The sequence below is a fragment of the Brassica oleracea genome, chromosome C2 (assembly GCF_000695525.1).
Source record: "Brassica oleracea var. oleracea cultivar TO1000 chromosome C2, BOL, whole genome shotgun sequence".
In the NCBI taxonomy this organism is placed as follows: Eukaryota; Viridiplantae; Streptophyta; class Magnoliopsida; order Brassicales; family Brassicaceae; genus Brassica; species Brassica oleracea.
In genome coordinates, this window is record NC_027749.1 from 31,029,096 (window position 1) to 31,035,627 (window position 6,532).

The 6,532-nt window shown below is 31.2% G+C and overlaps 1 long non-coding RNA gene across 1 annotated transcript; it reads left to right on the forward strand.

Moving 5' to 3' along the window:
• The first annotated feature begins 2,901 nt into the window (after nt 1-2,901).
• On the forward strand, nt 2,902-4,988 carry LOC106326310. The gene is made up of 5 exons (XR_001267197.1): nt 2,902-3,066; nt 3,172-3,285; nt 3,360-4,024; nt 4,333-4,458; nt 4,641-4,988. It is a non-coding gene; the product is annotated as an uncharacterized LOC106326310 (long non-coding RNA).
• The last annotated feature ends 1,544 nt before the right edge of the window (nt 4,989-6,532 follow it).

The following is a 6,532-nucleotide window of genomic DNA, read 5'->3' on the forward strand; positions in this document are numbered from 1 at the left end:
AAACGACTTTAAAATACAAAAATGAGGACACCTTATAAGTTATATTTTTCTTATATGTTAGATTTTTTCTTATATGTTATATTTTGATTTTTTTAAAACGACTTTAAATTACAAAATGTAAGTTTTCCTTAAGTATTAAAAGCATGAAAATGACATGTATCAATTCGATGGTTGATTTGAAAGCTTTCAAAACCATATGGAAGATAAAAGTCAAAATAATTCAACTGTGAAAACAATACTGTTCATTTTTTAAAGAATGTGTTCGATAGAAAAAATAAGGTTTTTATGTCATAATTTGTTTAATGTCCAATCCGATCAAACCATGATGTATTAATTATAGTTTTGTTCCATTATTTTTAATAAAAATTGATCTGGTCAATCGGAAAGAAATTATATAATAACAACAAAAAATATTTTATATATATAAATAAAATGATCAAATATATAAAAGAAACTATCGATAATATATACAAATAAACTTATTGCGCAGCGCATGTGTTATCCTAGTTATTGTAATGTAATAGAAGCAGGGTTCATTGAACCGGTTACCGCATTTAAGATTATGCTTCTTGTTTATCTTTATAACGATAACACTAATAATGAATGAACAATTAGTTTATGACAGGTTGAGTTGGTAACACTAGATCGATCAACATTAACTGTTTATAAATATCTATTGATTTCCGAGCAAGCACAAATCCCCTATATATTATTTGAGAAGCATTACAACTTCGTTTTGTAGCCACATGTCATCACTATGATGATTCTTAGAATCATTAGAAAAATATGTTGGTCCATCTAATTATATAATAAGCTTTTTATTAAACTAACAATAAATTCATCATTAATATACTTTATTATTTTTTTAAATAAAATTTACGGAATTGCCTAATGTGGCTAAAGTATATATGACAATTAATGATTTTGAATAATAAAGATTTGATAGAAAAAATAGTGTATCTTCTATCATATTTGTTTAATTTTAAACTATTAAATAAATTAAACAGCCACAATAACCATATAATCAAAATTTAGATTTTTATGTATATGTTATATTTTGAATTTTTACAAATGGCTATAAATTACTAAAACTGTTAAGAGTCTTACATTCAAATTTTATGATCCATGGTTTAAAATTTTTGTTATGACAAAATACAAATGATTACAAAAATTATATAAGTAAAAAGTCTAATTTAGTTAATTATTAAGATTAATATATATATCATTTTAAATTAAACTGTAAACCATATAAAATACAATATTTTAGTTTCAAAATTTACTTTGAACAACTTTTTTGATAAAAGTTTTGAACGATCATTGACAACTTATTTTTTTTAAATTATAAATTACTAAAACTCTATATTAACTATTACATAATATGTAAAAATATTTAATACATAAAATAATTTATATATATAATGTTGATCCCGCGCAGGTCTTAACCTAGTACACTTGTTATATACTCATTGGATAGATACCAACTAGGAACAATGAACGAATGAACAAACAATTTTGTGAAATAAAATTTGTCATTATACCTTGAAGGAAATTTTATTTCTTGATGTTATTTAACGAACAAAATATCATAGTACCCTGCACTGTTTACAATAGTATAATGCTAATGACTCCATTTTAGTTATCCCTGTCACCATCTGAAACACTATAAATAAACATAAACACCACTAGGCATATGCGTTCGGGTTCGGGTCGGATTTTCGGATGGAGAGGTACAGAGCCCGTTTGGGTTATTTTATACTTCGGATTGGGTTCGGATTTTTAAAGTTCGGGTTATTTCGGGTATAACCGAACTGTGTAACAAATAAATAAAAATTCTATGTATCATTGATTTGACTTTATGAGACCAGAAACAATATTGTTGAATTAGAAGATTGAACAACTTAATATAAGATTTATGATCTTTCAGATTTGTTATTACGTTGAGGAACACGAGTTTGTATTCTTTTTCTTCGTGTAATTTTTATTTGTATTATCTTGAATAGAAAATGGTAAAGAATCCATCTATTCATAAATCTAAATCAAAGAGACATCAAAATCAAACAGAAATCAAACCTGGATAATCATGAATGTTTGAGCTCATGCCTGTGTAAAGAGCAAAGAGAAAACAAATCGCAAATCCTACTTGTAATCAAACATAAATCAAAATCGCAAAGTATAGCGATTCACACATGTAATCGGTCATAAAATGAGTTTAAGTATGTACTGAACATATACGTTGAAGAAGGAGAAGACGAAAAGATGAATGAGAATGTAAGATGTAAGTTTAGGGTTAGTAATATATATATATAGTCAGGTACTTTGGGTAATTGGTTCGTGTATCGGATATAACCAATCGGGTACGAGTATCCGGACTGATTGAATCCTAAACCCGTTCGGGTTTTTTTAACTTCGGTTCGCTTTTCGGTTTGGGTTTTTTAACTTCGGTTCGATTTTCGGTTCGGGTTTTTTGGGTCGGTTTGGGTTCGGGTTCGAGTTTCAGTTAATATGCCCACGCCCAAAACTCCACCAACTGAAACATATTAACCATATTCAATTTAGTGGATCGAACATCTGATGGTTGATCTAAAACTAGGCACAACACCTAAATATAACACTAATAATTTATTCAGTTGGACATATATACATTGTAGTGAAATTGTTCATATTTTATTTAACTGAAATTTTCATTTTCACCTAGAAAAGTCTAGCTCTGGCGTTGCGACACGTGTCCAGAAAAAGAAATGACAGCGTTTCATTAAACTACGTGTTACATGGACTTTTATTTGTTCTGGGCCTTACATATGTTCAATTCAGCGAGCCAGCAATGAGTGTCTACAATTATAAACGCGGCTCTGGATGTCGTTTTCGTATCAGGGTTTTCGATTAGCTTTTATCAACCCCATTCGGTGCGAGACAGAACCAGAGTTATAGAGAGTTGTTTCGGCTTCTTGCTAACGATTTATACCATTTACAGATTCCCCATCTTAAAGTCATTCTTAAATCAGCACCCACTATCTATCTTGAATGCGAGCTTCTTCATGCGAGGTGGTGGAACTTTGAATATAAAAGGTAAGCATTCCTATTATCACAACCATCTCTCATTCTCTCTAAACAAGACAGTAAAATTATATCCAGAAAATGGCTAACGTAGCGATCTTCCTTTCCGATCTGAAGACCGGACGATGCTCCTCCACCGTTCAAGTCCGGTTGCTCCGATTCTGGGAGGCCAGGAACGTCAGGCGCGGCGGCGAACTCATGGGAGTCGATATATTGCTGCTTGATTCCCAGGTATGTTCTGTTCCTCCGCTGTAGTTTGTTCTGTTCCTCCACTGGAGTTCATAACTAGATTGGTTTCTCTACAGTACCGGCAGCGTTCTGCAGCAGAAGACGCCATTCTAGATATCAGTCATGAGTTTGACTTGGTGGAACAAAGGTAAATATCCCTGAAGCTCTAAGTAGTATGCCTAAGATATTTGATCCCTCTGCATCTTACTAGAAAGGAGCAAGAAAACATGTATTTGCGTTTTGACTCGAGTTATATCGGAGACAGCAGATGGAGAACGGATGTTTTGCATTTCTCAAAGTGTTTTTTTTTTTTTGAAAAAATCATCTCACCCCATATCTACGTTCGTAAGCCAATCTTTCCCTCTAAAATTCGAGAGTTTTTTTTTGAAAAAAAGTCATCTCACCCCATATCTATGTTCATAATACAAGCATATGCATCATTTATTCCATTCCAAGAGACGTGTACTCTATTTATTATCTCCTTTTGGTGACTTTAATCTTATAAGTTCTGTTTCAGATTGATGATTCAGACACTCGGTAAATAAATTTGTTTTAGTTTGAATAGTTTATCTTTAAGTTAGTTACTGCTTTCAAGGTCAAGAGAGTCTCTACACTTTTTATTCATATGCTTTCTGCAGCAAAAGCTCATGCAGCACTTCGACCGTCAAGATATGTGCTTTGTATTTTTAGGCCATGGGTTTTCTGCAAGTACTCCTCTACACAACAGCATCACGAATTGAGGGTTAGTCTCCTTTTTAGGTGTACCTGAGAAATTAGAGAACCGACCGGTTAGTGAAGAAGCTTAAAGTCTAACACAAAACAATAAATTTGATTTTTGCAGTGGAATCTCTAGACAAGGTTTATGATTCTGAATTGAGTTTTTCCATGAGCATCTTATATTTAAGTTTATGTTTTCATGAACAACTTTGTATAAGGTATTGAAAACATGACGTGTAATTTGGTCCTTTGTGATTCCTTGAACCAACCTATTGGTTTTCTTTCAACCTCTGCATTTTCTTGAGGTAAAACCTTATTTTGGCATTTTTTCAGATTTATAGGAATTCTGCCTGGAACATGGAAGACCTTGACAGTACACTGAGGCTGAAAGCTAGCTTCAATTTGTAGAAAGAACGCTGGGGTAGAAACATCTGCCTCCCATTGCACCAACTACACACGGTGAGAATACACTTTCCCCTGAAGAGTTTTCCTTTTGTGAAGAAAAAGAAAAAAAATACACAATGGGATCCATTGGTTTAATTCACTTTCGTACAAAATTTCTCTATTTTATGTGGATTTGAAGGTTCTTTTTTTGGTTTAGCGAAGAACTTGATCGTAGCTTTGTTTTGGTTCCTTGGCAGTGATACAATGGTTGATTCTTTAAACACCTTCGTCTGAGAAAATGGTGCCGGAAACATGTTCCTAGAGCTCAATTTATTGATCTCAAGCCCACTGTTATCAATGAAGAGTGTAGGGGAATTTACCGTCAGCTTTTCCATCCTGAGCAGCTAACATCTGTGAACAACTTGGCCGAAGACAATTATACTGGTGAGGAAACCATTTCATTACTAATTTTTCAAATGGTAATTAGAAGTTATGTTGTTGCAGTTTGTATATAAGATTTGAAATCTTTGTCAAACATTATATTGTAATTTTATCGAATACTAAACAGCTGTATGTAATATATAAAGTGAGACCATGGCCTGCAAATCGAGCTAATTCATCTGTTTTGCATGTTATTTAATTGATGCATCCAAGAAAACTAGCAGTCGTGGACTAAGATTCATGCTTCCTCATCTTTATACCATCATGTATACGCCTTGATAGTTTGAGATTCAACAAGAAATATCAATGTTATTTCATAGATTGAGAAGAACAAATATGGTGGTTGTTCACTGTTTGGTGGTTATGATAAATGGGTTAGGTTGGATAGGATGGTATTGGGGTTGATAAAATGTTTTAATTTTTCTTGAAAAAGTTCCAAACAGAAAGAGTTATGAATATTGGAAAATGGATAGAAAGCAGAGTTGTAGCATTTCAGTAGGCATGGACCGATAGACATAGACTTTAAAGGTTACGTACTAAAACAAATGCATAGACATAGACTTTACCTGAATTATAGCTTTGGTCATTTTCAGGGGCGGATGCAGATTTATTATTAGATGGGGGCACACCATTTTATTTCATTACGTCTAGTAGTAGGATTATGGAGCATTTCTTAAATTAAAAGTAATTACTGCAGAAAAATAAAATTTAGTTGGGGGCATGTGACCCCATTACTCATCACTTGCTTCCGCCACTGGTCATTTTCTTTTACTTAATCAAGTAGTATTGAAAAGGCTACGTAGTGTTCAAAAAAAAAAAAAAGAAAAGGCTACGTACTAAAACAAATGCATAGCTTGCATAATTTTGAAATGGGAAATATCCATATTATTCTTATATATGCATTTTCCATCATATTGGTTCGAACGTAACATGCCCAAAGAACTACAATGAGATGTAACTATGCGGGATAAAACAATAAAATAATAGAAGAAGCGAAACTCTTTAAAATTCATAAACACAAAACTTTTAAACTTCTTAAAATAAAAGTTATAATAATTTTATGTATAGGTCACTCACAGATGTATTCGTTACAAAATTTTATCACAATTTTAAGTTATAAATCTTCAACAATGTGGAAAGAAACAACAAAAACATATGACCATGACATCTAACATGTAAGTAAATGATGCATTTAACCACCACCAACTTAGTATATTAGATATTGTGAAATATGGTTCTACCTAAGCTAAATCTCATGTATATCGTATCTTTCTATATTAAAATAGAAGCCACAACCTTGATTCATGTTTTTTTTTAAATAGACCTAATAGACATATTCCTAAAAAGTCTATGTTACATTTAATCTCTAATCTTATCATTTAAATTTTGGGCCTACAAAAATTTTTTATTGGGCTATCAATAATTGGATTTAAACAAAAGATGATCAATTAGATTTATAGATAATATAAATTAAATAGATATAATTTAATGTTGTAATACTATATCGCTATATGTTAATTATTTAAATATTTGTCGATGTTACTTTTAAAATTATAAAGATTTTTTTTAAAATAACAAAAATCATATTATCTAACAATGATTAATCTTTACTACTTTAAATCAATGAAAACAAATTTAATACTATATAGTTTATTTTAAAAATTAAACAAAAACTAAATATTTTATTATTTACTCGATAATATAAATC